This window comes from Lactuca saligna, chromosome 1, assembly GCF_052625555.1.
Source record: "Lactuca saligna cultivar CGN05327 chromosome 1, ASM5262555v1, whole genome shotgun sequence".
NCBI classification, from domain to species: domain Eukaryota; kingdom Viridiplantae; phylum Streptophyta; class Magnoliopsida; order Asterales; family Asteraceae; genus Lactuca; species Lactuca saligna.
In genome coordinates, this window is record NC_136417.1 from 99,385,008 (window position 1) to 99,392,731 (window position 7,724).

Genomic DNA, 7,724 nt, shown 5'->3' on the forward strand with positions numbered 1-7,724 from the left:
CGGGCTTTGCTTGGAGTAAATTTCCCAAGCCGAAAAGCTCTTCTTCTCGGATCTGTCGAGCACTCCAGGGCTTCCACCTCGTGCTAGGGAGGTTCCCTAGGCTTTTCGGGGGGTTTCGGGGCTAGAGAGAGGTTCTAGAAAGAGAGTAAAGAGAAGAAAGAATGGTAAAGGTGTGAAGAAAATGAGGGTGGGAGAGGTTCTATTTATAGGGTGAAAAATTGCTGAACTTGGTGCCACATGTCACCATCTAGAGGCAAGACTTGAGGAGAAAGCAATGTCCAAGATTGTGCCACATCACCCATTTTCGCACAACACACTTCCGACTTCTAAAATCCGTAACTTTCACATACGGACTCCTTTTTGATGTTCTTTATATCCACGCATAGGTAAAAATAAGATCTACAACTTTTATTTTGACTCCGTCAGCTAATTCTCGACTGATCTTAAATTTAACAATACGAGGGGTTATATTGTTAAATGTCCGCGTAAAATTCATAACTTCTACATATGGACTCCATTTCCTCCTGTATTTTTACCGCTGAGTTCCTATTAATGATATCTTCAACTTTCATTTAGGTCGCGTAGGCCAAAAACCACTCAAACTAAAATTCGAGTTTCGGGTCATGTACTGTTATGCTAAATCTTAGAAAAATCATAACCTCCTCATATGAAATCAGATTTTGGCATTCTTTTTATGGACGCTCTCAGATTATCATATTCTACAACTTTTGTTTATATTAATAAGGCTAAAAAGTCATATACCGTAAATTCACTATTTACATCTCCCGGTACCGTGCCGGTTTTGCCGTAAAACTTCGACGAGCCATAACTTCTTTGTTATAACTCAGATTTCAGCGTTCTTTATATTTACGGAACCCTTGTAACATAGACTACAACTTGGTTAAGATTAATCCTTCTAAATAATATTCCATCAAAAACTCATTTTGATGCTCATCGTCTCTAAAGTAACTAGCCCGGATTTGCAGGCGTTACATTAGACTAGGGGTAAAATGGTTATTTTACCCTAATGAGGGTTATTGATTTAGATTAAGTGATATTTTGGTATTGATAGCTCGGGGAGTCGAGAGATCAGTACTTCGGGGATCTGCCAGCTAGCAGCGAGGGGTTATTCACAAGATTATACAATCATCATTGCGAGGTGAGTTTTCTTCAATAGGAACTGGTCTAAGGCACCGATACTGTCCCATTTATGTATGTTATTGTATACCGGATTTAGATCCGATGCCGATGTTAGCCCGATGCAGTTTATATGTTCCGGATTTCGGTCTGATGTTGGGCGAGTCCTGAGGAAGGATTATATGTAGGTTTCTGAGCTACGGTTCGATGTCGGGTGGTACCTGAGGAAGTAGTTTTCGTTTAGTTAGTCTTGTTATCTTTGTGATACTTGTATGTTCATGGTAGGGAGATGAGTGTGGGTGGCGGACCGTATCTAATCACTAGCTGAGTGTGGATGGGGTTCTGTATCTCATTAGTTGCAGAGTAGGGGTAGGGCCCAAGATAGGCAGGGCCTTGAGACTAGCAGTTATAGTATAGCGATTGTTTGTTATGTATTAGCATTATTATATGTTAGTGGGCGGAGTAGAAACAGATGGTATACCGAGTGGGACTTGATGTCAGGCGGGGCCTGGTGCCTAATTCGTCTAATGTTGGGTGGGGCCCGATGTAGTGGGCTAGGCCTAATGTTTGCAATATATGATTATGTTTATGGTATGTGGTAGATAGGGGAACTCACAAAGCTTCGTGCTTATAATATTCTTTTTTGGTTTCAGGTACTTCCGGTAGCGGAGGTAGCAGCTCGGGATGACTGCATGGCACATACTAAGAAGTTTATGCCTGAGATATTTAATATGATAAAAAGAACATGTTTTGAGATGATACTCTACCTTGATATAACGATTTTTTTAGTTATTGAAATGGTTGATAATTATGGTTTTTATTAATGATTTAAAACGAAATTTCCGACCGTATTTTAGGGATGTTTCAGATATACTAAAAGTTTTAATATTTTAAATTTGATTATATATTCTTTGTGGATATAGATCTTGAAGAGGCTGCCCTTAAAGTGGAAAAAGAAGAAACGATAGATAACGAGAGTATTCTAACAGAATGTATTCTGCCAAAATGTATTCTTTCAGAATGGATTAGTGTTTTTGTTAGATTTTGATGTTTTTATTTTTATTTTTTAACCATTAACAGTTTTAATATTTATAAATAAATGTAATTCTTAAACCATTATTAATCATTATTTTTCCAAAATGAAAGTAATAATTGTTTACTCTTATTCTTTACGAATTATTGTAATTAGTGATTCTTAAAAAATAAAATCTGTATTCTTTAGAAACTGTTATTCTTGATAATATATTGTATAATTCTTTAAAAATGTCAATTATCAAAAATATATTGAATGAACTATATTCTGCAAGAATGAAATCGAAAATATATTTAGTTGTTCATGTTTGACTCTCTGTCATTCTGACAGAATAAAATTGTTTAGTATTAGAAATTATGATAGAATTAAATTTGAATTAATTTAAAAAATTCCGATTTAAAAAAAGGACATTAATTATTCCTTAAAATCCGGAAATTTCTTTTTTTTTAATGTGGATTAATTTACCAAAATACCATTTTGTTAAAATTTGTGTGATTATATATTACATGTTACATTATTGTAATATCGTAAACCCTCAGAACATGATCATTGATTTTATTCATCTATTGGTCCAGAATTGTGCTTACGGGTACACAATAGATGTAAGAAACAAAATAATCTATCCTCATATATATATATATATATATATATATATATATATATATATATATATATATATATATATATATATATATATATATATATATATATATATATATATATATATTATTTTACCATTTTGACTGTAATTGAACGGTCCATTTTATGACCATTGAAAAAGTCGAGTCCTACTCCACCCGTTTCATCCCGTTACCACAAAACGACCCTCGCCGTAACGCCCAATAACAACTAGTGGGTCAGTGTTACGCACGTTATACTGCCGTTTTCAAAGGTCCATGTTTGATTAACGCTTTGTCATGCTGCCCGCTGTAACGTCCCAAAATTTAGGTCGAAAAATTTCATTTTTAATTAACTTGTTCATAAGACATTCACTAGAAAATATTGAATCAACACGTCATCTTGTAAAATCAAGTATCATGTTTCAAACCCACAACATAAGCAGATAACATATCATAGTACAATCCCAGAAAACACCGTGCGGAAAATCATGTGTGTGTGTGTGTGATGCCATGCTACACCGTCGGCTCCTTCCCCTTAGATGAAGAGGTACCTGAAACCAAAAGCTGAAACCGTAAGCACACAACTTAGTGAGTTCTACCATCATACCACATACCATACAATACCATCTGTATCTTTCAACCGGTAATCATCATCGGTATCTTTCAATCGGTAATCGTCATCGGTATCTTTCAACCGGTAATCATCATCAGTATCTTTCAACCGGTAATTGGGGACTATTCCACCCTTACCACTAGCATACAATAGCAAGATATAAGCACACAGTCAGGCATATCTGGGTACTGACCTACCCCTTGGTCCTAAGGACCACTATCAGGGAAACTATCCCTATCATGTAACATATCATACAAATATAACTCACAATCAAACGCATACCAGACCAAGATAAACTATCACAAAGACAATTATCTTCTAAATACTCCTCATTGGTGGGCTAGCATTGTGGCCTTAGACCTACCCCTACTGGAAGGTAACTCACCTCATACAAGTAGCTGCTGATAATTAGTGCGGAAAACCTCCGTCCGCTGATGCTCCGGAAATCCTCCAGCTACAAACCCCACAAACACTCAGTTAGAAACAGATCTCTATACTTAGGGTAAAATGACCATTTTACCCTCAACCAAGTCAAGTCAAAGTCAAAGTCAACTTCCAGTTGACCCGACTCGCCGAGTTGGGCCATCAACTTGTCGAGTCCCTCACTCTCTACTCCTATCCGCGACTCTACTCATCGAGTTAGGCCAACAACTCGATGAGTTCTTCTCCCAATCGAAAGCCACAAGGAAATTCATCCGACTTGCCGAGTCCAAGAACTACTCGCCGAGTCCCACGAGCAGGTCTTCTACTCGCTTCCAAATCCTCACCAGGGCATTCTTTATAACGATTTGGGTTTCTGGGACTATTGTTACATGTTAAGTTGCTAATTCCGCATGCAGATATGAAGGGTTGGACCGTCAACACCTAAAACCCACTTACTCAGTAATAGTTCATATGACTCGCCGAGTTTGAAGAACAACTCGTCGAGTTCCAGGAAATCTTCATAGGGCTCGCCGAGTTGTTCATCCAACTTGTCGAGTCTGAGGCCATCTTCATAGAGCTCGCCGAGTTCCAGTTTGGGACTCGTCTAGTCCCTTCGCCATTTCCTATATAGGCCAAAACTGAGACATGCAACGCTTCTAAACCATAGATCTATGTTCCTAGGGCATGCTTATCACGTAGAGTTGCAAACTTTACGTGCATGCATGACCCTACAAGATCCAAAAGCCAAATCCAAGCTCTTTATGAGGTCATACACTCAATGGGGACCTCAATCACTTCAACCATAGAAAGTTTATACGTATAATACGTCCATAATCTAAATCTGAAGTCCTTTCAGATCATAGAGCACAAACACATGGAGTTTGGTATTTTTAGGGCTTAAAAACCACAAATTAGGGAGAAAAGGGGATCTAATGAACTAGAGATCAAGGTAGGAACTTTTCTACCTGAATGGAAGCCTTTCACAGAGTAGATTTTGGATCTACTTCACCTCCTTGCACCCTTCAACCTTCTACTCCTTCTTCTAAGCTCCAAACTTCCTTTACAAAGCCAAAAATCACTCACAAGAACAATATGGGGGCTAAGGTTTCGCTCTACAGCTCTTCTGGAAGTGTTAGTGGCAAGGGAGGCCGAGTTAGAGTGTTTAAATAGGGTGCACACTCCTGGATTAGGGTTTTTGTCTGAAGAGCAGCTTACTCGCCTAGTCCAGGACCCGACTCCGCGAGTCAACCACTTAAACCCCGTGCCCCTTCCCGCTTCTACTCAGCGAGTCAATCCTTTGACTTGCCGAGTCCAAGGCCAAAATGCAAAATGCACGAAGAATTAAATAAAAGAATACGTACCAAGAACCAGGTGCAACAACTCTCCCCCTCTTATTTTAGACTTCGTCCTTGAAGTTTGCTGCTCGTTCTTGAAACTACTCAGGGTAATGCTCCATCATCTCATCCACTGGCTCCCATCTCCACTCCGACCCCTTATGGTGCTGCCATTGTGCCTTCACGAGTTCCACTTTTGTTGTTCCTCAGATCTTTCGACTTTCGGTTGAGGATCGCTACAGGCCGCTCGATGTAATTCAGGTTGTCATCAACCTGAATGTCCTCCAAAGGTACCACTGTTGATTCGTCCAGCAGGCACTTCCGCAGCTGAGAGACGTGGAAAGTGCTATGGATCTGACTGAGTTCGGCTGGAAGATCCAGTCGGTATGCTACCTTGCCCACCCGGGCTGCAACCATGAAGGGTCCAATGTACCTGGGGCCCAACTTGCCCAGCTTCCTAAATCGGATGATGCCCTTCCATGGAGACACCTTCAGGAGAACCATATCCCCGACCTGGAATTCCAGGTCTGATCGGCACTTGTCGGCATAACTTTTCTACTGACGCTGAGCAGTCTGAAGCCTGCTCCAGACCTGCTGAATCTTTTTTGTCGTCTTGAGCACTACTTCAGTGCTCCCTATTACCCTCTGGCCAACCTGGCCCCAACATATCGGGGTCCTGCACCTCCTCGCATACAACATCTCGAAGGGAGTACGGTCGATACTCGCATGATAGCTATTATTATACGAGAACTCCGCCAATGGGACGTAGGTATCCCAACTACCTCCGAAATCTAAAACACATGCCCGCAACATATCCTCCAAAGTCTGGATGGTTCACTCGCTCTGGACATCCGTCTATGGGTGAAAAGCGGTGCTAAAATGCAGACAAGTACCCAACTCATCATGAAACTTCTTCCAAAACCTGGAAGTAAACCGCACATCCCTGTCTAAAATCACCGAAACTGGCACTCCGTACCACACCATCACCTCCCTGATATAGATATCGGCTAATTTCTCGGTCGAGATGCTCTCCTGAATCGGGATAAAATGGGCGCTCTTGATCAATTGATCGACAATGACCCATATCGAATCCACTCCCCGCGCAGTCATGGGAAGCTTGGTGATAAAATCCATCGTGATGTCTTCCCATTTCCACAGTGGAATATCCAACAGCTGCATCTTGCCGTGTGGTCTCTGATGCTCGGCCTTGACCTTCCCGCAGGTCAACCACTGCTCCATGTACCGTGCCACATCCTTCTTCATGCATGGCTACCAATAATCCAGACGAAGATACCTATACATCTTCGTTGCCCCGGGATGAATGGAGAATCAGGATTTGTGCGCCTCTTCCATCAGGACCTGGCGCACGCCTCCATCATAAGGAACCACCACCCTATGGTGAAGAGTCAATAAACCTCGGCTATCATAATCAAAAGAGGAAACCTGCCCCATAATCCGCTCACTGTTCTAATGTTCCTCCTTCATAGCTTCCCGCTGAGCCTCCCGGATCCGCTCCAAAAATGGAGTCACCACTATCATCCTCAGACAGATATCCCTGATCTGTGCTGCCTTGCGGCTAAGCGCATCGGCCATGACATTGGCCATCCCTGGATGGTAAAGGATCTCACAATCATAATCCTTTACCACATCCAGCCACTGATGCTGTCTCATATTCAGATTCGGCTGGTCCATGAGATACCTCAATCTCTTGTGGTCTGGGTAAATCGTACAATGAACCCTATAGAGGTAATGACGCCAAATCTCAAGGGCGATAACAACCGCCCCAACTCCAAATCATGTGTCATGTAGTTCGCCTCATGAGGCTTCAGCTGCCTCGATGCATAGGTGATAACATGCCCCCTCTGCAACAATACCGCACCCAAACCTGCGATGGATGCATTGTAGTACAGAACAAATTCCTCCATGCCCTCTGGTAGGGCTAAAATTGGCGACTCGCACGATCTCTGTCTCAATGCCTCGAATGCGGCCTGCTGCTCAGGCCCCCATCGATACACCACCGACTTCTTAGTCAGTCGGGTGAGCGGAACTGCTATCTCGGAGAAGTCCTAAATGAATCTCCGATAGTAGCCTGCCAATCCTAGAAAGCCCCGAATCTTAGATGGAGACCTCGGAACCTCCCAACTCATCACGGCTTCCACTTTGGCCGGATCTACTAAAATCCTGTTCTGGTTGACAAGGTGCCCAAGAAACTGCACCTCGCGCAACCAGAACTCACACTTGGAGAACTTAGAATAGATGTTCTCCCTCCTCAAAGTCTCCAGAACCTCCCGCAGATGCTCCGCATGCTGCTCTAGCGTCTTGGATTAAACCAAGATATCATCGATAAACACTATCACAGACTGGTCTAACATTGGTCTACATACGCGATTCATGAGGTCCATGAACGCGGCAAGAGCATTGGTGAGCCCGAAGGGCATCACCACAAACTCATAGTGGCCATAACAAATCTGAAACGTAGTCTTCTACACATCCTCCTCTCCGACCCTCATGTGATGATACCCTGAACGCAAGTCAATCTTGGAGAACCAAGATGCTCCCTGTAG